This window comes from Microtus pennsylvanicus, chromosome 4 (assembly GCF_037038515.1).
Source record: "Microtus pennsylvanicus isolate mMicPen1 chromosome 4, mMicPen1.hap1, whole genome shotgun sequence".
Lineage (NCBI taxonomy): Eukaryota > Metazoa > Chordata > Mammalia > Rodentia > Cricetidae > Microtus > Microtus pennsylvanicus.
In genome coordinates this window covers 3248657-3272129 of record NC_134582.1, presented here as the reverse complement: position 1 = coordinate 3272129, position 23473 = coordinate 3248657, and positions in this window count along the sequence as shown.

The following is a 23473-nucleotide window of genomic DNA, read 5'->3' as shown; positions in this document are numbered from 1 at the left end:
GCTATGTTAATTTTTAATATGGACAATGTAAAAATGAGACATAAGAAGCACAACTAGGAGGCAACCATGTAAAAGATTTATGTTTTCTTAGATGCTGGATGAATCATGCCCTACTAAAATAAAAGAGAAAACAAGGAGGCAGAAACACTCAATGTGCCTGACATGTGGCTTGTTAAAAGTGATCATCAAGCAACCTGTGCCCAAATGGCACTAATCATTCTCCAGCACTGTGTGCTAACGAATAAGAGCCAGCATGCTAGTGCTTGAACTGCTTTGACCTCTGGGAATGGAAGGAGTTAAGATGAATTCTGAATCATGAAAAGGCATTTTATATATCAGCCATTGTTAGTGATTTCTATAAGTACATACAGAACAAGTTTCTCCATAGGAAGACATGAACCTATTCTTTTACAATGATGTATGTTTTAGACATTTTGGTGTACAAGCACAACAACTCATTCTAAGCCAATATTCTCTCTTGACATATTGCAATGATGCTGTTATAAATGCTCCAAAATCAACTGACATATGCATGCACGTGTACAGACATGCATGTACAATATTATCTCAAATCAGCCACTCAATTCATATTTACAGATGGCCTCTCAGTTTAATATTCACTCAGCAAAGACAGACTACATGTTTTACATGAGTAAGTTGCAGATAAATTGGTACAAGTGGCATAAAAATAGAAATCTTCCTAACCTTTATAAAGTCTTCAGTCAGCATACACAGCCTGTCATAGGGTTTGCAGAAATGTTAGCAACCTTAGAAGTCAGAAAACTGTGACAGATTGAATAAAATCTCTTGGTCTCAAATAAGGATTTAATAGCATGCATGCATTTGAACAATGAATCCTGACTTTGTGTTCTTGTTAACAGTATTTGACTTTAAAATATTTTAAAATACCAAGCACATATATAGGGAAATATCCTAAAGAGAAAATAAAGAGGTTTTCAACATCACTAGGTTTTTTGGGAGTTAAAAACCTAGAAGAAGGGAGGTCCTTCCATTTTCTGGTGTCTTTTTCAATTTCTTTCTTCAAAGACTTATAGTTCTTGTCAAATAGATCTTTCACTTCCTTGGTCAGGGTTACCCCAAGATATTTTATGCTATTTGTGGCTATCGTGAAAGGTGATGCTTCTCTGATTTCCCTCTCTGCATCCTTATCCTTAGTGTAAAGGAAGGCTACTGATTTTTTGGAGTTGATCTTGTATCCTGCCACATTACTAAAGGTGTTTATCTGCTGTATGAGTTCTTTGGTAGAATTTTTGGGGTCACTTATGTATACTATGATATCATCTGCAAATAACGAAAGCTTAACTTCTTCCTTTCCAATACGAATCCACTTTATCTCCTTATGCTGTCTTATTGCTATTGCTAGAACTTCAAGCACTATATTGAAGAGGTATGGAGAGAGTGGACAGCCTTGTCGTGTTCCTGATTTTAGTGGGATGGCTTTGAGTTTTTCTCTGTTCAATTTAATGTTAGCTGTTGGCTTGCTGTAAATAGCTTTTATTATATTTAGGTAGGATCCTTGTATCCCTAATCTCTCCAAGACCTTTATCATAAAGGGGTGTTGAATTTTGTCGAATGCTTTTTCAGCATCTAATGAAATGATCATATGGTTTGTTTCTTTCAGTTTATTTATATGGTGGATTACATTGATAGATTTTCGTATGTTGAACCAGCCCTGCATCTCGGGAATGAAGCCTACTTGATCATAATGGATAATTTTTCTAATGTGTTCTTGGATTCGGTTTGCCAGTATTTTGTTGAGGATTTTTGCGTCGATGTTCATGAGTGAGATTGGCCTGTAATTCTCTTTCCTGGTTGAGTCTTTGTGTGGTTTTGGTATCAGAGTAACTGTAGCTTCAAAAAAGGAATTTGGTAATGACCCTTCTGTTTCTATATTGTGGAATACATTAAGGAGTATAGGTATTAGGTCTTCTTGGAAGTTCTGGTAGAATTCCGCATTGAAACTATCTGGTCCTGGGCTTTTTTTGGTAGGGAGGTTTCTGATAACAGCTTCTAATTCTTCGTGACCAACAGGTCTGTTTAGATTGTTCACCTGGTCCTGGTTTAACTTTGGTATATGGTATTTATCCAAAAAAGTGTCCATTTCTTTTACATTTTCCAGTTTTGTGTTATACAGGCTTTTGTAGTAATATCTAATGATTCTCTGAATTTTTTCTGTGTCTGTGGTTATGTCCCCCTTTTCATTTCTGATCTTATTTATTTGCGTGTTCCCTCTCTGTCGTTTAATTAGTTTGAATAGGGTTTGTCGATCTTGTTGATTTTCTCCAAGAACCAGCTTTTTGTTTCATTGATTCTTTGGACTGTTTTCTGTGTTTCTATTTTGTTGATTTCAGCCCTCAGTTTGATTATTTCCAGTCTTCTACTTCTCCTGGGCGCGTCTGCTTCTTTTTTTTCTAGAGCTTTCAGGTGTGTTGTTAAGTTCCCAATGTATGTATTCTCCATTTTCTTTAAGTGGGCACTTAGTGCTATGGACTTTCCTCTTAGCACTGCTTTCATTGTGTCCCATAGGTTTGAGTATGTTGTCTCTTTATTTTCATTAAATTCAAGGAAGACTTTAATTTCTTTCTTAATTTCTTCCTTGACCCAGGTGTGGTTCAGTATTTGACTGTTCAGTTTCCATGAGTTTGTCGGCTTTCTGTGGGTAGCATTGTTGTTGCCTTCTAACTTTAATCTGTGGTGATCAGATAGGACACAGGCGGACACGGATATTTTTTTGTATCTGTGGAGGTTTCCTTTGTTTCCAAGTATGTGGTCAGTTTTTGAGAAGGTTCCATGAGCTGCAGAGAAGAAGGTATATTCTTTCCTATTTGGGTGGAATGTTCTATAGATGTCTGTTAAGTCCATTTGCTTCATTACCTCCAATAATTCTCTTAATTCTCTATTAGGTTACTGTTTGATTGACCTGTCCCTTGGAGAGAGAGGTGTGTTGAAGTCTCCTACTACTAGTGAGTGTGGTTTGATGTCTGCCTTGAGTTCTAGTAATATTTCTTTTACATAAGTAGGTGCTTTTATATTGGGGGCATAGATATTCAGGATTGAGATGTCATCCTGATGAATTGTTCCTGTTATGTGTAAAGTGACCATCTCTGTCTCTTCTGATTGATTTTAGTTTGAAGTCAGTTTTGTTAGAAATTAGTATGGCCACACCTGCTTTTTTCTTAGGACCATTTGCTTGAAACACCTTTTCCCAACCCTTTACTCTGAGTATTACTCAGCAGTAAAAAACAAGGACTTCTTGAATTTTGCATACAAATGAATGGAAATAGAAAACACTATCCTGAGTGAGGTAAGCCAGACCCAAAAAGAGGAACATGGGATGTACTCACTCATATTTGGTTTCTAGCCATAAATCAAGGACATTGAGCTTATAATTCATGTTCCTAGAGAAGCTAAATAAAAAGGTGAATCCAAAGACAAACACATAGGCATCCTCCTGAATATTAACCTTCATCAGGCGATGAAAGGAGACAGAGACAGAGACCCACATTGGAGCACCGGACAGAAATCTCAAGGTCCAAATCAGGAGCAGAAGGAGACGAAGCACGAGCAAGGAACTCAGGACCGCAAGGGGTGCACCCACACACTGAGACAATGGGGATGTTCTATCGGGAACTCACCAAGGCCAGCTGGCCTGGGTCTGAAAAAGCATGGGATAAATTTGGACTAGCTGAACATAGCAGACAATGAGGAAAAATGGGAACTCAAGCACAATCGCAGTGGGTTTTTGATACTACTGCACGTACTGGCTTTGGGGGAGCCTAGGCAGATTGGATGCTCACCTTATGAGACCTGGATAGAGGTGGGCGGTCCTTGGGCTTCCCACAGGGCAGGGAACCCTGATTGCTCTTCGAGCAGATGAGGGAGGGTGACTTGATCGTGGGAGGGGGAGGGAAATGGGAGGCGGTGGCGGGGAGGAGGCAGAAATCCTTAATAAATAAATAAATTAAAAAAAAAGAAAGAAAACAAGACAGAGCAAAACAAAACACCAAGTTCAATTTTTTCCCCCTTTTATTCAGGGGAGAGAGCAGTTTTCTACAACCACAAATTATGCTTTTGAGTTTCCCGAATTTGGCACTGGGAGGTCAACTCAAAGGTCAAGATTTGCTTGTAGGCTGTTATGAGTAGGACTCTTTGCTCCAGTATGATCTTGTTTTAGTCAGGGCTTCTTAAACTTTTTTTTTCCATGGTAACTCCTTCTATCTGAGAAATTTTCATGCAGACTTGGATATGTAGATATATAAATCAAACATCTATGGATAATAGATCATAAAGAATTTTATTTAAAAATAATTCCTTGATATTTATATATACATATATATACATATATATATATATGCACACATATAATTTTGGGTTTTTTTTCCTTTTTTTTTGAGACATGGTTTCTCTGTGTTTTTTTTTTTTTGGAGCCTGTCCTGGAACTAGCTCTTGTAGATCAGGCTGGTCTCGAACCCACAGAGATCCACCTGCCTCTGCCTCCCGAGTGCTGGGATTAAAGGCGTGCGCCACCACCGCCTGGCCACACATATAATTTTATCATTTATTAAAGAAAAAGCGAATTTTCACATAAATTAGACTGTTGTTTTCTTTGCTATGAATAAAAAAAAAATTTGACCAAAGACAAGTTGAAGGAGGAAAGGCTTATTTTAGCTTATAGATTAGAATCCATTATTGAGGAAAGTCAACCCAGAGGCAGGAACTGAAGCAGAGAGCATCGAAGAATACTATTTATTTGTTTGCTTTTCATGGCTTACTCAGCCTGGTTTTTTCTGCCACCCAGGACCATGAGGGGTGGTACTACGTCTAATGGGCAGGCACTCTCTCAGCAAACAGGAATCAAGAAACTGCTCCACAGACTTGCCCACAGGCCAATCTGCTGGAGGTGTTTTTCAACTGAGGCTCCTTCTTCCTAGAAGACTGTAGTTTGTAGCAAGCCGACAGGAAACTAACCAACATAGAAGTGCTTGCCTGTTTCTGGGTGAAGAGTTTAATCTTGGCCAAATATTTGATGTTGCAAACTCAGAACACCTTTGATACCTTTCAGAGTTGGCTGGTATTTGATGGTATTACCCTCAAAGCTGAGAATGCCACTTTGCACAACTATGTAGTACAAAAATCACAAGATGTATGTTAGTGTCATTTCAGAAATTGCTGGAAGTTCTGTCCTAATTGAAAGTCAAAACACAATAAACTTTTGTTTGTGTGTGTGAAAAAAAAAACCTAGAAGAAGGGAAATATTTTTGTTGATGAACCTGTGAAAGCAGAAGGCAGAACTAGGAACATGTGTCAGTTCCTGTGCTTAGAGAGAGGGTGGCTATCTCCCCAAACAAAGCTTTGATGAGGAGTTGATGATTGAGAATACAGGCAAGGGCTCAGTGTGTAGCTGAGAGCCACCACGGCATCTGTGCATCTCCACAAACAAAGCTAGGAAAGTTTCTTAAACTTCATAAGATTTTAATTCACCAACCGATATTTCATGTCATCACACAGCTGAAGGTGTGAGAAGGGATCTCAGCACCAGTGGAGCATAGGGTGATGCTGGGAAACTCTTGAATCCATGTCTAGATGAATGGAGTTGGATATGGAGCCATCCACAGGCTGGACTCTCACCATTTGAGTTGTCTTGACCACTCAATTGGCAAAGCAGATCAGTTCTTGCTTGCTTGCACAGATATCAAAGTCTTCTTATGGTTTCCCCTTTAAAAATCCTCCCCTCAACCATCTTCCCAGTAAATTTCAAATTTGACTCGGAGATTGTTCATCCTGCTAACAGTTAATCAATAAATATTTCAATTATAATTAAATTAAGTCCATGGTATACATGCCTAGTATAGCCCCCATCTGAGTGGATAAATGCTGGTGGAACCCTGGTGTCCTTCTCCTTGGGAACTAGGTCCTGTTTGCTTGGGGACAGGTGACATTTTTTTCTGCCTTCATAATTATCCAGAAGATTGATGCAATACACATCACTTTTGTTTTAATACCAATTTTACAATAAAGTTGCTTTCTTCCTTTCTATCCTCCTCTGATGATTGTCTGTGTTGGAGAGAAGATTCAGATTTTGGTTGAGTTTTCACATAGGCATATATGCACCATAGTCTGTCCGCAGCATCCTGGTCACCATCTTCTTTCTTCCTGCAGAGATAACATTTTATATAACTGATTAATTTCTTACAACCCGTTGCAAAAAAGATTGCAATACTCCTATTACACAACTGGGGAAACGGAGACAAAAAGAGGTGAGGTAGTTTGTCTAAGTTGCTTGTCTCAATGGGCAAGGCCAGGACTCTAGATCCCTGCCTGCTTTCTGCTGCTCTGCTCTGTTGCTTGTGACCTCTTTCCTGAGTCTTCAGTGTTTACCTCTCAAGGCTGAAAGCACAGTAGCTTAAGGAAACTGGGTCCCCAGAGAATCTGGAAGACACTGGTATTTAGTAAAGGCTCTCACTGAGGTTCCTGGGGTCTCTTTTAGGAACTTTTTGAGTAGTGGTAATAGCTAGAGGTTGAGGGATGCGTGAGGACATCATGGTTGGATAGATACTTGATACTGAAATAAACAATTTTGTGGTATTTTTCCATGTTATAGTATTGAGAAAGATGCTATTAGCCATACATTAAATATGGAAGGCTTAGCATGTTTTCATGGAGCTTGCTCTAGAATAACATGTAAGCAGCTAATCCACATGTTCTTGAGATGGTTAGGAAAAGCAGTTGGCACTTCTCATCTGATTCTAAAAATTCTGTCAGAACTGGGTTGCAAGGCTATAATCATGCTCTTTCCATACAAAGCCTTCTTGGTATTTACAATAGACGCTCTGGGCGAGTCATAGGAGAAGGTAAATGTAGGCTTCTGAAGTAGAGGTTCTGACTGATGGAGTAGGTGAGGTGGGGATGCACACTGGGCAGCTGACCTGGGTGATGCTGTTTCTCCACAGAGTTGTTCTTATGAGGCTGACACTGGACTAGACATCAGGAAAGAGTAATGCAGATCCATTGTGCCTAGCTCTCTCATTAGGGGAAGACATTGTGTTTATGCAGAAGACAATGCTACTTCAGAAGAGAGGAAGATAGATTGGCATAGGTCTTTGCATTCTTATTTTATTTTCACTGTGGAACGGGGATGTGAGGAGAGTAATTACAGTACTTGGGGGAAAAGCCTGCATTGGAGGTCATGTCGCTGGAGGTTCAATCCGGGATGAGAATTACCCAATCCAATGATGAAGGACGAAGCAAGCAAAGCACAGCTACAAACAATGGGAGTGGGAGATGGGCCAGGAGACTGTTCCAAGACAAGGGCAGTTGCTGCAGATCTAGCTAGCCCTAAATTCCAAGAAGAAACAGAAACAACTTCTTTATATTTAGTTAGTCAGAAGTCAAATTAATTATTAACAAGGTAGTTTCAGATACCAGAGGAAAAAACGTTTGGTTTAAACGAGGGAAAGCAAAACCTTTTGAATAGCCTTAAAAGCAGGAGGCCCTTAGGAACTACCTATGCCCTGTATTTCTGAGCTGCAGAAAGCCTTCCTGATGTACAAAGGATGAACTGGTGGAATCCATTGAGCAGCAGAGTAGAAATGACCCTGGTCACAGATACTAACTCAAGGTCTTAGTTCACAATGAAGATGCTGAATCCAGGGTATATTATTTTAATTCAGGGTGCTTATCCTTTTTTCTTTTGAGATGTGGTCCCTGTTCTGCCTCTGTTTGTAGACTGCGTACAGGAGAATGTTAAATGGGGTTTGGATAGTATTTATCTTCCCATATGGTGTTGATTTCCACAACTTAAAGATAACAAAATTTTAGCATGTTTCTTTGGTGTATGTGTGGACTAAAACTTCAAAGAATCACATCAAACATAATTTTGAAAACAGTATTCCCATGTTCATCCCAGATTATTGGCACCCATATATAATAATTATTTGGGCTTTTGGTGAACAATAAATAGCTAAAGTATTTCGCCATCAAATTAAAGCACTTTGTACAATATCCTCACTGAATTCCTGCTAAGCTTCCTCCCTATTGACTTAGCTAGTTAGTCTTCTCTCTATGCAAGGATTATAGTGTTTCTACAGCCCCTCCTGTTCAAAACACTATGTATGGGCAGTTATTTGTGGTCACAGATTAATAGTAGCAAAATTAGTGTATGCCGCTTTAAGTTTCTAGGGACAAGATTGTAAATTCAAAATCCCCAGTGGAAACTAAAACAGAATAACACTTTCCAATATGAAGAGCGCTGAAGCCCAGTGTTTTCTTCTTCAGCCCGATGAAAGCGTAGCATAGCCCAGCAGCTGACGTGAGATGACTTCCTTTTAAGTGAATCCCTGTAATGGAATAGATTCTCTATGCGCAGATAGAGTTTTGGCTGCGGTTTGCGTAAGGAGGAAGAACAAACAATAGGTTCCCTTGATGATAATTGCTCAAGATGTTTTGAAGGCTGGTAATAGTCCCTCGGGCACAGACTAAATACAACATCACAACCATTGGAGCAGAAAGCCCAACTTGAGAACTAGCTTGGAGTCGACTTTTCTGTCAGGATGGGTCTAGCTTTTTTAACTACTTCATATCAACCTTAAAACTCTACTCAGGCCAAGAGATTATTAATCCCAGAGGTGCATGATTTATGGATGTCCTGGGAGAGAGATCAAGGTTTTTACTGATTAAAATTTCTCTTATTTAGATAGTCCCTCCTTTCCTTCTGGTGTAAGTTACATGACTGCTTACTGGCTGCTCATAAGATTGTGCTGACATACGGTAAAAGTTTATCCTGAAGCTAGTTCTAATTTTGTGTTGTATTTTGTTTAACCTGTGCCTGCATAAGTCATTTTGGTAGAGATCTGGGAATGTTTCAGTGTTTTTATTAATTTAGTTCTATAAGTAGATATACAATGGTCCCACTATTGTGAGCATTCTAAAGTCAGGGGTCATCTCTTGCCTTCGTTTTTCTGACTAGTAGGAAATTCCTTATTTGGCATGGGTGTTTCTACAATGTCTCAAATTACAGATCCTTAAAAAGGCTCCAAGGGGAAAAATGATTCGTCTATAATTTTCTCCTTTCCTGAAGACATGTTTTACGTGATTATGAAAAACCCAGAAAGACAATACCCCTTTCTATTACATCTATAAAACTTGATAAAGAAATCCTTATTAGGCAGTGTCGCCCAATTGTTACAATAAACCATATCTAGATCCCAAAAGATTAACAAGAAAAATGTCTATTCCCCCCTCACGTAGCAAGGCTGAGTATTTGCGCAGAAGGTGGTATTTTCTGTTCTGATACAGGACCTAGATACCTACCACCTGTGGTCCTTTAGCCCCCAGGCCATCTGCTGCAGCTGCTAAAGTGACCTTATTTAAGATAGAACAGAATGGATGGTCATTGTGGGGGTTATTTTGGATCCACTGTAGGAGACAGAATCATTACATTATCTTAATCTTTTCTTTGCACAGCTCCGTTTCTACACTTGTCTGCAGAGACTGGTTATAAGTGTAGATAAGACAGAAAAAGGAAGATAGCTTAACGTGTGCATGCAAATGGTGCACTTTTTCAGACACCAAACACAAACTTCTATCTTATAACCTCCACAGAACACTCTTATACTTCCAGAGACACTAGCCAAGATTTCAAACAGTCATGCTGGAATCTGGGCAGGTGTTTCCAAGTGCTTGATATCTTTTTCAAGATTTGAATAAAGATGAACACAGGTTGCAAAGATATCAAGAATACTTTATTCAAAATAAAATCATAATACAAGTTAGGAAGGAATACATTGTTAGAAATGGCAGTGGGATATATGCATACTACTATTGCTTGGGTTTTGTTTTTATGGAATTCAAAAGAAGCAGGAGTTTGTTATTAAGAGGTATGTCTATGAGGTTCTCTATTTTAATTGACAGATTAAGTTATATAATAGTTTCCTGTCCTGCAGTCTATCTGATCTTCATTATATGCCTACCCAGTTATGTGTAAGTATAAAATGGCAAGCAGATCATCCTTCCTAAAAGTTCCCTTGGGGACAGCATTTTGCCTCATTGTACATGACTGCCTGAGCCAGATTGTTAACCCCACCTTGTACCTGAACACAAGTGAAGTATTGCTTTAAATGAATTAACTTTGATGATTGTTAAGGGGAGGTGAAGTTTATTCTATTATTCAGAGTGAGGTGCTCGTGTGACTTCATTCAGGGAAAGATACTGAGTTGTTACTAAGTTGCTAGATACATTGCTTGAAGAAGGTTGTGTATGCATGCATACTATGCACATGTAAAGCTCTCATGTTGCCAAATGCATTATCACAAGAAAGGCATGTTCTTAGCCCAAGTCAAATGGAGTCTCAGGTTGCTCAGGTATTCCTTATGCTTCTCTGCCTCCTTAGGACCGAAGCCAGAATCTTTAAATGATGAAGAGACCTCCCTTCCATATCAATCCCAATCAATTATAACGGATGGTATAATTGAGCCAAAAATCTTATTCAGAAGAGAAAAATGGGAGTTGAGAATAATCTTTAGTTGCTATCAAGCCCGATCTTCTGCTCTCTCTGTGGAAGAAGGGTTCCTTAGCTCTCAAATCGCGCTCTTCGTGTCCTGTTCCTGCAGCACACTGCAGTGAGGAGAACATACAATCCCCTTAAGATCATACAAATTCTGTAGTCAGCTTCCTTCTCAGGTAGGTTTGAGATCTCCAAGCTTGTCTTAATATAAAATACCCGGGAGAGAAGACTTTGATGGTGATACTGAGCCAATTTCCTCATCTGAAAAGCTTTCTCTGACCCTTTTGGCTCAAGACCAAAATAAATGTTTCAGGGAACACGTATTTTTAAGCTAATTGTAACATTACACTGTGTATATGTATGTAAAATATCACATGAATATATAGAAATTTAATGGGTCTCAAAACTAACCATAAAGTCATAAGTTTGAAAAAGGGAGTAGAAGGGATGGAGAGGGGATGGATCGAAACAGGGGAGGAAAGACAGGGCAGACTGCGGAGAGAGAATAATTAGAAAGCGTTATAGATGCGTGAAATGTTCAAAGAAAAATGACAAAAAGTAAATGTATAATAATAATAAAGAATAAACATATGCTTACTATTTTTATCAAGTATATCTCCTCAAAGTTGAGCAGTTTTTTTTTCAATTTTGTTTTTAATTAGGGCTACATGGGTTCAGACCTGCAGACAGAATTGGCAGATGTCATCAGAGTTTGACTTGTGTGGAAGATTCCTTGGAGACATGATTCTCCATGCTCTGGCTGGTTGAGTTTACTTAAAATGACAGACTTTGGTGACACTCTGTTTGACCTTTCCTACCAAGTCAAGACACACTGTTAATCTGGAAAACTTTCTCTGACCTTGTTGCTACATTGTGCATAGAGCTTGGTGGGACCTTAACCGACCTGTGACAGAAAATTTGGTGGTGTTTGTTTCATTATTGGACACCCAGCTGACTTCGGTAGACACTAACTATCTCAGCACTGGCCTCCTACACACCTCCTCAGCCTTCCTAGTTCTGCAGGGCTGGATTCACATCATCGCAGCATGTAGACCTATGGAATTCATTAAGCACTTTTGTAAAACTAGCGAGGACCTCAGGAAGACTGTACCATCTCCTAGGACCTCAGAATTTCTGTTCTGTTCCTGTCCTCAGGATGAAGGGTGCTATAGGGAGGTTTGTGTGAACCAGGTGGAGAACTGCCTTCATGTGACTAATGACCAGGGGCCACATATGACTACAATAACATCCAGGACAAAACTTATAACTATATGTCCAGATGAAGAAAAAAAGGCTTTAGTGAACACACAGTGATCTCTGCCATGGCAGTAAAAGCCATACTCAGAATTGGTAATATGTGTTCTTACCTCATAATCATAGTCTCACAATACATAGGAGCCCGGAGCACAAATGCAGTAGATTTACACGGAGGGTTCAGAAGCAGGAGGGAGACAGTTACTGAACATATTCCTTGGAGACACTCTTAAAAAACACATAAAAACAGGAGACAAGTTGCTTCTCTCTGCTGATGGCCCCATGCAGAGCCTTTCCTTAGGTTCAGAAGAGGAGGCATGAAGAGGCTTATAAGGAGGCTCAGAGCAGGTGGGCTGATCTTTCTCAAGAGCTGACTCTACAAACCATACATTAACACCATACAGGTTTGTTCCTCTCCTGCAGGGCTGTGGGCGAGTCATCCCGCTTCATCGTGTTCATTATTCTTTAAAAATAGCGGAGGCATGTTGGGAATGACAGGATCTCACCTCCGGTGTAGATTCAATCTTCTGGCATCCTTCTCAGGATGGTGTGGGTGGATGGAGGGGCCTGGTGGCCCATGTACCACCTCTCAGTAGAGGTCTAGCTGCATATGCAGGAGGCTTCTGCCCAAATGAACACAACTCACAGTAGACTATCATGATTCAACTTTCTGTGCAGATGCCAAATTCTGTAATAGAAGGAACAATTTATTAATTTCTGCCACAATATGAAGGCATGGACATTATTGGAAAAAACACCATCAAACCTGACAACCTCAGTTCGATCTTGGAAACCTCACTGTAGGAGAGAACTGGCTCCCACAATTTGTCCTCTGACCCCCACATACCACATTAAAGCTGTGCCTTCAGCCTATCTATAACAGCCAGAAACTGGAAGCAAACCTAGATGTCCATCAACAGAAGAATGGATAAAAAATGTAGATTGTCACAATTTGCACAAAAATATGATATTTACAAGGGAATGGATAGAACGAGGAAAGATCATCCTGAGTGAGGTAACTGAGACCCAGTAAAACAAATAAGTTGTGTATTCACTTATATGTGGATATTAGCTGTTAATTCAAGGATAAGAAAGCTACAATCCATAGAACCACAGTTGTTAGGGATAAAGTAATAGACTATAGAGGGACAGTTAGATCTCCCTAGCAAAGGGAAATAGAATATATTTATAGATGGATTGGGGGGATTGGAACTGGAGGATCAAGTAGTGAGAGAAGATGGGGATGAGGGAGGGAATATGAGCAGTGACAGATAAAATTGAGCATCATTTGAAGAGTAGTATGGGAACCTAATACAGCAAAAACTTTATATGTATACATATATAAAAGCAATCTTAATGAAATTACTAAATAATGCAGGAGACAGAACCCTATCTCACGAAATGAAGCTTCCAGTATCAGGAATGGATTACATTTTGTTGAGTTATGGGTCAAAGGGTCCCATAGGAACCCTCAAACAACCCAGACTGTTGCCAAGACTGTAGGTTGCTCTCCACAAACTGAGAGCAAGTTCTCCTTGCTAAAGGCAGCACATATATAACTCAATGAACATGGAGGTGTTAATCTGATACCTACATAGATCCTTTAACTCTATGTTCCAGTGTCTTTGGTACAGGAAGGTACTCTGCAGGCTACCAAAAGAGACTCATAAACACCAAACTAGCCACATACGCTTTAATGTATAATAGTGTCCTACATGCAGGATATGCTGATGCAATGTTGGCAAAACGCTTAAGGGAGTAAACAAGCAATATCTGATTTCACCTATGAACCATGCCACAACATGGAACTCATCCATGACACTGCTGGGATCAAGACGAACCTGAGAAATGATAGCACAAAGACCTAGGGTAAAACCAAACGCTACTGGTCTAAAAGTAATGTAGCGATAAAATGACCCCTAATGACATTTTGCCATGCTCAGGCAGGGAAGCATCTCCTTGCAACAGATTGGGGCAAATACAGACACCCACAGCCAGACATTATGCAGAGAGTGAGAGACCTTGGAATATTAAGTTCTAAATAGGATGTCTCTCAGGACCCAGGGAACCCTGCAGAAGAGGAAGAAGAAAAGAATAAGAAAGCAGTAAGAGCCAGAGGGAATTGAAGATATCAAGAAAACAATGCCGTCTAATCAATACGATCTGTGCACATGTGAATTCTCGAGACTGAGGCAGCACGCACAGGTCTGCACAGGTCTACACCAGGTAAGGTCCCAGAGCTAAAAGCAGAAGTAGACACACGCCCCCATCCCTAGCCCAGAAGCCATCTCCAATTTATTAACCACTTGCAAATGAAAATTTAGTTTTTTCCAAGGGAGTCTCACTGGAGAAAGAAATTACTCTTTAAGGGTAGGTTACATGCCCAACAGTGAATGGGCAACAGAAAGGAAACTCAAGGGTATCTTTGGACATTCATGTCTCATAATGTGTCAATTTTTTTCTTTTCTTTTAAAAATTATCTCATTTTTTTTATTCATTTATTTTGCTTTAGTTACATACATTTTCTGCTCTCTTTTTTCCCTACAGGTCCTTAGGTCCTTATGACTTCTAATTTAGTGTTTTTATAGTGTGGGAACCTGTGGGTCTCTGTGTGAAGATGGACGCTATAGAATAATCCCACACTAGCTCAAAATTGAGTATAAAAGGGGATATTTATTTAGGGGTAGACTCACAGATCGCAGTCCTCTACACAAACAGGGAACAGGAAGCAAACCCAGAAGCCAGGAGAGAGAGAGAGAGAGTGAGCACGTGCTTTATCTTGACATTATTTATTTATTTAGAAGGCCCATTCTTACTACAGTTTATTTAACAGCATTTGAGAACTAATAAATTCAGCCAACATTTATTAAGGACTATCACGGACAGTGTATTTTTATCTTTATATTTATTTTAATATTTTTTCTTTTTTTAATTGATTGATTTTATTTACTGAGATATACATTTTTTTCTGCTCCACTTCCTTCCTCTCCCCTCCCCTTCAACCCTCTCTCTTGGTCCCCATGCTCCCAATTTACTCGAGATATCTTGTCTTTTTCTACTTCCCATGTAGATTAGAACCATATATGTCTCTCCTAGGGTCATCATTATTGTCTAGGTTCTCTGAGATTGTGATTTGTAGGCTGGTTTTCTTTGCTTTATGTTTAAAAACCAATTATGAGTAAGTACATATGATTATTGTCTTTCTAGGTCTGGGTTACTGTTAAGTAAAAATAATAAGAAAGAAATAGCTCTGCCAGCGCAAGAAATCCAATTAGGTGAAATCAAACCAAATCAAAATGCCCATTGTTTTATTAAGAATGATGCTCTAGGGTGTCTGAGCACGTGGAGGGGAGAAAGGACAGCAGGGAGCCCATGCAGACCTGAAAACCACGTGATCCATTTCCAGGAGCGCACTTAAATACCCTGTTGGAATGCCCTAATTTGGAATCCAGACCAAAGCAACTCCCAGGCCAGGCAGTTTGGGATGGATTCCAGAAGCTGGGGACTATGCTCCCAACTTAACAGTTACCTCACACACCTACAAAACCCTGATTTTTGACAGAGAAACAAAAAATATAAAATGAAAAAAGAAAGCATATTTAACAAATGGTGCTGGTATAACAGAATAAAAATAGATCCATATCTATCACCATGCACAAAACTCAAGTCTAAATGGATCAAAGAACTCAATATAAAGCAAGCCACACTGAACCTTATAGAAGAGAAAGTGGGAAGTACATTTGAATGCATTGACACAGGAGACCACTTCCTAAATATAACTTCAGTAGCACAGACACTGAGAGAAACAATTAATAAATGGGACCTCCTAAAACTGAAGAGTTTTTGTAAAACAAAGGACTCAGGCAACATGACAAAACTAAAGCCTACAGAATGGGAAAGATCTTTACCAGCCCCACATCAGACAGAGGTCTAATCTCCAAAATATACAAGGAACTTATGAAATTGGACACCAAAAGGACAAACAATCCAATGAAAAAGTGGAGTACAGATCTAAACAGAGAACTCTCAACAGAGGAATCTAAAATGGCTGGAAGACACTTAAGGAAATGCTCAACATCCTTAGTCATCAGAGAAATGCAAATCAAAACAACTCTGAGATTCCATCTTACACCTTTGAAAATGGCCAAGATCAAAAACACTGATGGCAACTTATGCTGGAGAGGTTGTGGGGAAAAGGGAAAACTTCTGCACTGCTGGTGGGAATGCAAGCTGGTACAGCCCCTCTGGATATCAATGTGGCAATTTCTCAGAAAATTGGGAAACTACCTCGGCATTTGTAGTATAAAGGGCGTGCCTAAGTGGGCTGATATCTTAAAGGCTACTGGTTGATGGCGTTCTCATGCCTTTGTCTATACTTGCTGCTTATGCTCCTTTTCTTCCATTTTTTTGTCCTATTCCATCATGTTAGTTTGAGTTTTATCATTATGCTATGCTATGCTATGCTATGCTATGCTATGCTATGCTATGCTATGCTATACTATACTATACAACACTACTATCTATCTCTTAGAAGCCTGTTTGCTTTCTATTGAAGGACAAAACAGAGGTTGATCTAGATTGAAGGAGAAGTGGGGAAAAACTTGGAGAATAGAGGGAGGGCAAACAGTAATCAGGATATATTTTATGGAAAAACTCTATCTTCAATAAAATGAAAAAAAAATTATAAAGAAACTTAAACTGTGGCTTCTTCTGTGACCATTGTGTCCTTTAAAGCAGACACAGACAATGGCAAAGCATTTTGTAAGTGAGTAAAATTAATATCCGAGGAATGTTTCCTGATTTTAGCTAATGTGTCCTGTGGTTATACATACAATGATAATCAGTAAGGACTTGGACTACAGGCTATACACAGACCTGTTGCGGGAGGTCCTCCCACTCCTCCAGCCTATAGCCGCTGAGATACCAGCCCATTGGGGTGTGGTCTCTCTCCCTTTAAAAAAGCGGCCACTTCCCTCTCCTCTCTCTCTTCACTTCCTGCTCCACGGGCGACTAGACTCCCTTCCTGGTTGCGTAGAGGGCTGTTGTCTGGGACGGCAATCTGTAAGTTTTTTCCCCTTTAAATAAATACCACCCTATTGTATTGGGTGTGGCATTGTTTGTGACTTACGCCTTCACAGACCATCTCCCATATGTTAGTCTATTTTCCAAATCTGATGTCTCATGCATTTTAGTTCAAAATTTTGGATATGGAGTAAGCAGTAAAAATTTTCAATTTCCTTGTTTAGAAATACCAGTTTCTTCTAAAATTTCCTTGGGCTCTCTGTAGGAGTAAGTCTACTCTTTTATATTTATGTGGTATCTGACATTCAGTGAACTGTGAGTATTTGAACTCTGCATGGATTTTTCTCTCCTGGGACCTCTTCACCACTCTCTTAAGAGGCTCATGTGATGATAGAATTGTTCAGTCATGGGAGCTGTGGGGTTGAAAGCTTTAAAATGTACTTCATGCACAAAAACACTTAGGTTGCTTTCATAAAACAAGCTTTCTCATCTTTAAAATGGCCTACATCACTGACTCCTCTCACCTTCCAGCCTTCCAGCCCTTAGGCTGCTCAAATTGCAGCTTACAGTCCACATTTCTAGACAGAATCTACAGTTTATCCTCTGCCACGCTTTCTACTCCTTTTTGCTTCAGCAAATGCCACTGCTATCAATGCAATTTTTACAACTCTAATCTTAAAATTTCAGAGGCAACATGTTCAAGCTACAGCAAATTCTGTTGTAATTACCTTCAAGACATTTCCCGCACCTCTGGTCTCTTACTATCTCCACCAGCACCACCTAAGTTCAAGGCATGATCATCTATCAGAATAAGCTTATTGATTTCCTGCTCTAGTGGGAGTGTGTCCCCTGCCCCAACTGCCTAAAGTGCATGTTGATGTTTTGGCATCCAGTGCCTCAGAAGGTGGTAATATTTAAAGGCAGAAGCTTTAAGGAAGGGACTAATTTGACATGTGTTTCAGTGGGCACTAACTCTATGTAATGGATATCCTTTAAAGAAGAGGAAGTTAGTACAACTGAAGAGTGCAGCCAACCAAAATATAGAGGTGTCAGAAGAAAGTAATCCACCAACATCTTGATATCTGACTCCCAGCAGACAGCACTGATAATAAGTCTGTGTTACTTTGCTGAGGAATCTCATCTCCAGCAAACAGCTCTCAGCAACTACCCACAAACCTTACTGGTAGGAATTGAAAGGTGTTCTTTCTGGACTTCATGGACTCTTGCTTGTTTGGAGATCATCAAGTTGGATTTCCATCCCTCACATTTCTCAACCAGACAGCTAAGCAAGGTGTAAGTTGTCTGATCACATGCCATGTTCTTCTAGCTTCCTCCTTTTGCTCTTGTCCTCTACATACACTTTAGAAGACCCATTGTTGAGAAAGTCTGGTCTGTTCTAAACACTCATTTATTAATGAGTGTCTACTGCTTCTCATTACACTTCAAAAAATAAATTCAAGTTATTTTCCTTGAGTTGTAAGAGGATGAGAAGATCCAACCTGGAGCAGTCCTGTGACTCTCTCACTGCAAAAAATAAATTCAAGTTATTTTCCTTAAGTTGCAAGAGTCTGAGAAGATCCACCCTGGAGTGGTCCCAATAAATTCAAGTTATTTTCATTAAGTTGTAAGAGTCTGAGAAGATCCACCCTGGAGTGGTCCCATGACTCTCTCTGGAGAACCCCCAAACCTCCACTTGGCTGTTGGACTATAGTCTCTAAGATGTTCCTAGAGTTCTTGTTGATAGGGGTTTCTCTCTTATCCAGTCCTGCAGCTATTCAGTCCCAAAGAAATACACAGAGGCCTACATTAATTATAAACTGGTTGGCCTATTAGCTCAGTCTTCTTATTAACTAATTCTTACATCTTAAACTAGTCCATAATCTTGTCTGTGTTAGCCATATGGCTTGGTATCTTTTATCAGAGAGGCATTCCCATCTTGCTTCCTCTTGGTCTGGGTGATGACTGCAGACTGAGCTTTTCCTCTTCCCAGAATTATCCTGTTCTGGTTATCCTGCCTATACTTCCTTCCGAGCTACTGGCCAATCAGCATTTTATTAAACCAATACAAGTGACAGATCTTTACAGGGAACAAAACCATTGTCACACAGCAGAGTTCTAGTCTCTTTGTGTATGAAGGGCACCTTCTCTGAAGGACTTCTAGATCTCATACCTGCTTTCCCACCATGTAAACTTTTCTGACCCAAGCTTTTATCCTTATCACACCTTGTCACTACCTATTCTCCCACTATTAAATTATTGGACAGTTTTCTTCCTATTCTCTTCCCAAGTTCAATATTTGAAGGGACATATGATCCATGAAGCATATTTTCTGGATTGTTGACTGTAGGATCCTGCATTCTGCTTTAACATACTATTTTATTAATTATTTGGGAATTTCATATAATGTACCCTGATCATCCTTACTTTTCCTTCCCCACATGTCTGACCCCTCAAAAAAGATTGCCCCCCCCAAAAAACAAGTCCAAATTCTGTTGTCAGTGTAGTCCCTGGAGCATGGTCAAAGTCCTGGTGGGCCCCTTAAAGAAAAGTGAGTTCTTCACCGCTCTACCTCCACCAGTGGTCATCTATTGTATAGAACTATAGCTCAGCATTCTTCTCACAATTTTTCTATCGATTTATTGAGCTATACATTTTTTCTGCTCCCCTCTTTTCCTCTCCCCTCCCCTTCAACCCTCTTTCATGTTCCCAATTTTTAAGAGTTCTCTTCAATACTTCTAATATAGGTTGTTTCTTTTTTGTGAGGTGAGATGAGGGTGGTAGTTGTCACAGAAGCCTTCTATGTCACTCTCAACTGCGAGTCTGCAGTCATCAATTCCAGTGCAGAAGAAGCTTCCTTGTCCTGCACAGTCAGCAGGAGAACAGATCATTGCCTTCACATGGTATCTAGCAGCAGCACAGATACCTGATATCTACCTGTTCTCCCATGTCAGCATGAGCCACAGACCTCAACATGGCCTCTGGTGGCCGCATGGGCCACAGACACCAGCAAGGATTCATGCAATAGCACAGACTGTAAATCCAAACATGGGTCCCCAGTGGCAGCACAGACCACAGACATCAAGATGGCGTCAGGTGGCAACACAGCCCAAGGGCATCAACATGATTTCAGACAGCAGCACAGGCCACAGGTGCCTGCAGAGCCTTCAGGTAGTGGCACGGGTCATAGACATCAACACCAGGCCCAGCTGCAGCAGGACTGTGAACCCATGGACATCAGCACATCAGCTTGGACCCAGACATTGTCCCCTAGTGTCAGCATGGACCACAGGCATCAACAGCCTCCGGCAACATGGTCTACTCACATCTGCATGGCCCGTAGACATCGACACGGATTCAGGCAGGGATCCTGCATTCTTAAACATGGAAAACGCATGAACTGAAAAGCTGTAAGCCTGAATTAATTTTCCAACTTGACTTTAGAAATACGTTTCAAGTTTTTTGGAACATTTTGGATGAAAGTAGTCTTGTGGTTTTTTTTTTTTTTTTGAGGCAGGGTTTCTCTGTGGTTTTGGAGCCTGTCCTGGAACTAGCTCTTGTAGACCAGGCTGGTCTCGAACTCACAGAGATCCACCTGCCTCTGCCTCCTGAGTGCTGGGATTAAAGGCATGCGCCACCACCGCCCGGCTAGTAGTCTTGTTTTATAGGAGTCTGAGTAACTGGGTGGTGGTAAGCTGTTCATTAGTATCTTGAAATTCTTGGGAACAAGTAAATTGGGATCCTATTTGTTCTGTTTGAGTGTGTTCCATCTTGAGCTTCCTAAGGTGTTTTGTTCACTGTGGGTTTGTGTTCAATAGTGCTGTGTGGTGGGATTCCAGACACAGCCCTTCTTATCAGGGCATCAGGATCAAATACACAAGTTGCCAAGTAGCCTGAAAGTTGGCTGACCTGTTTTTGAGTGTCGGGAAGATAGTGAGACTGTCCATCAACAAGTCAGAATGAATACCTACTGGGTTATGGATTGTGGGGTGGGCAGGGCTGAGTGAAGGAAATACGAGGTATTTTCAAGTTTGCATCTTCACAATTTGGTTCAACATAATTTATTTTCAAACTAGAGCACATATTCCTTCAGAAAAGAAAACAAAGAAAGGTAACCAGGAGCTTTTCTCATTTGTGTGTTTGTAGAAGTAAGCATCACTTCATGGTACACAGAATGCTCTTTCTCATGACTGGCTATGGAAACGATCTCCTAGAATGAAGGGAACCTTGGAATTATGGTGAGGCACAAAGCTGGCATTGCATAATCCTCCAAGCCCTCCCCCTGTTGCAGAGTTCTGAAATAGCAGCCCCGGGGGTGGGTAGTGCAGCTGTCTAATAGCTGCAGAGGAGATTGATTCACATTCCTTTCTGTTTTACCAAATTATCCTGGGAGAGGAGGTTTGGTTGACAGCATCACAGCTGAAAGGCTTCATTTTAGGCTGTACCTAAAGGCCCTTCTTGCAGGCTTCAGATCCGCAGCGTAGAGAGAGCACCCATGCTGAGATCCACCTACATCCAGGGGACCTTTCCTCTGGCGGAGCTCTCCTGGCTGCACTTGGCTGTGGCCTTTGCAGTCACTTCTCTTCTATTTGTTTCATTGTTTTAGTCATTTGCTTGTTTATTTGGAGAGTCATGTCTTGCTGGCTTGTTTAGTGATACTTAATATCTACAAACCTGGGATGTTTACAAACAAGAAGAAAATTTCCAGGAAAGATATGATCTCACCATAAGGAAGACCACGGAGTCTGAGCATGAGTGTAGTAGACAAACACGTGTGCATCTGTGTGTTTACATACAGGCCAGTGACCATGTACACGAGACATCTTTGTGCTGCAGTACAATGTATTTGTATGCTCACACTAGAACTTCCTCACAGCCCAGTGACCACCTATCCTAGACGTCCATCTACCGGAGCTCAAGTTGGGCACCTGAGCTCTCTGAAGGTGCCTTCTTTTTTTAAAAAAAATAATTATTTATTTTTAGTGTGTGTGTGTGTGTGTGTGTTTGTGTGTGTGTGTGGTGTATGCCCTGTGTGGGATTGCCCACAAAGGCAGAGAGAGCATCGGTTTGGGCTCTAGAGGTAAAGTTACAGGTACCTTTAAGCACCTGACTTGAGTAGTGAAAGCAAACGGAGATACTCTGGCAAAGCAGTGAGCCCTCTTAGCCACTGACCCATCTCTCCAGCCCTATGAAGGCTTCCCTCAATTGGAAGGGGAAATTTCAAGGAAATGGCTTTTAAAGCAACCCCTAACTTATGACGTCCAGCAGCTAACAACACAAGCAAAAGCTCTAAACAAAGAAACTGTGAGAACCAAAAAATTACTGGCCTTGAAATACCAAGCTTGTTAATGTTTTTATTTGCAGGAATAGTAAGCCTTCAAGTAAGCTTTGAGGTCCTGAATAGTCATAAAAGCTCTGAGTTTGTTCGCGTGATTTGTCCACACACTGAAGCTTGTGTTTGTCGGGTTAGAAGACACTTGATTCTTAATTTGTCTTCATTTTTGTCTTCCTCCCATGAGTCATTCCTTCTTTCTCAAGGTTGAACTCTGGCTACTTTTGTTTTAACCTTGAATTGTTTTCCGCTGTTTGTTAGATAGATTTGAGGTGAATTTTGCTTCAAATCTTTGTAACAATTGAATATTTTGTTTTACACAGAAATGAAAATGTCAAGGGTATAACTCTCAGTACATTCCTTTCTCAATGGATGTTTCTGTGGAAGCATTTTCGTTAGTTTTCTGTTGTTCCAAAGCATCAGTCAGTATGGTTTTTAAAGTTGCTTCTATTCTTTAGACCTTCTCTTTACTTTCTAGAGATTAATTTACTTAAAAATACACAATTCTTCCATTAATTCTTGGAGAATTTCATACAAACAGACAATATTCTTTGATCATATTCACCCTAACTCTTCTTCTACCTCCTCCCAGATCTACCCTCTATCCCCATTCCTCCCCAATCTCTTATCATCATTTTATTTTTTATAACCCACAGAGTCCAATTAGTGCTTCTCTTGTGTTTGTGGCTGTGATGCCATCCACCTGGGCAGAGTCGATTTACTTTATATCGACCTTATCAAGAGCCCCTGGTTACAGGTAGAATTTATCCCAATCAATAGGAGGAACTTACAAAGGTTTGGAAATGGGTTACGAAAGGGAATTCATTTAGCAAGCATTTCTGAGTGAATAATCCTTATGATTTCTATCTTTCCCAGCATAGTCCTTTTAGATTCTAAGTCATTTTGCTGCTTCGATTGCCTCTGCATCCATGCACTGGCTGCAGGGAGAAGTATGGACTTTACTTTTATGTCACCCTAATTTCCTCAATTTGTCATCCTCCTTAGTCTCTAGAGTGTATTGGGACATTACATGACACGTGACAAGAGAAATGTGAAAGGCAAGTCGAAGGCAATGACACGTTATTGAATCAGGACTGCTTTGTCATTCTGACGCGTGAACAGAGCCAAAGGCAATCACAGAAAGTCTGTACTTAACGTGGGAAGGATTAGGAGGATAATTGTCCTTTCCGTGAAACCTTTTGTTGATTTTGAGCTTCTGGTGTTACTAGAAGACGTTTTTATGTGTGATTTTCAGAAGTGGTGACATGCAGGACAATGACGGGACAGTCAATGGGTAATCACCCTTTGATAAAGGAGCCTCTTTTGCTCACTTGAACTGAAAGAAT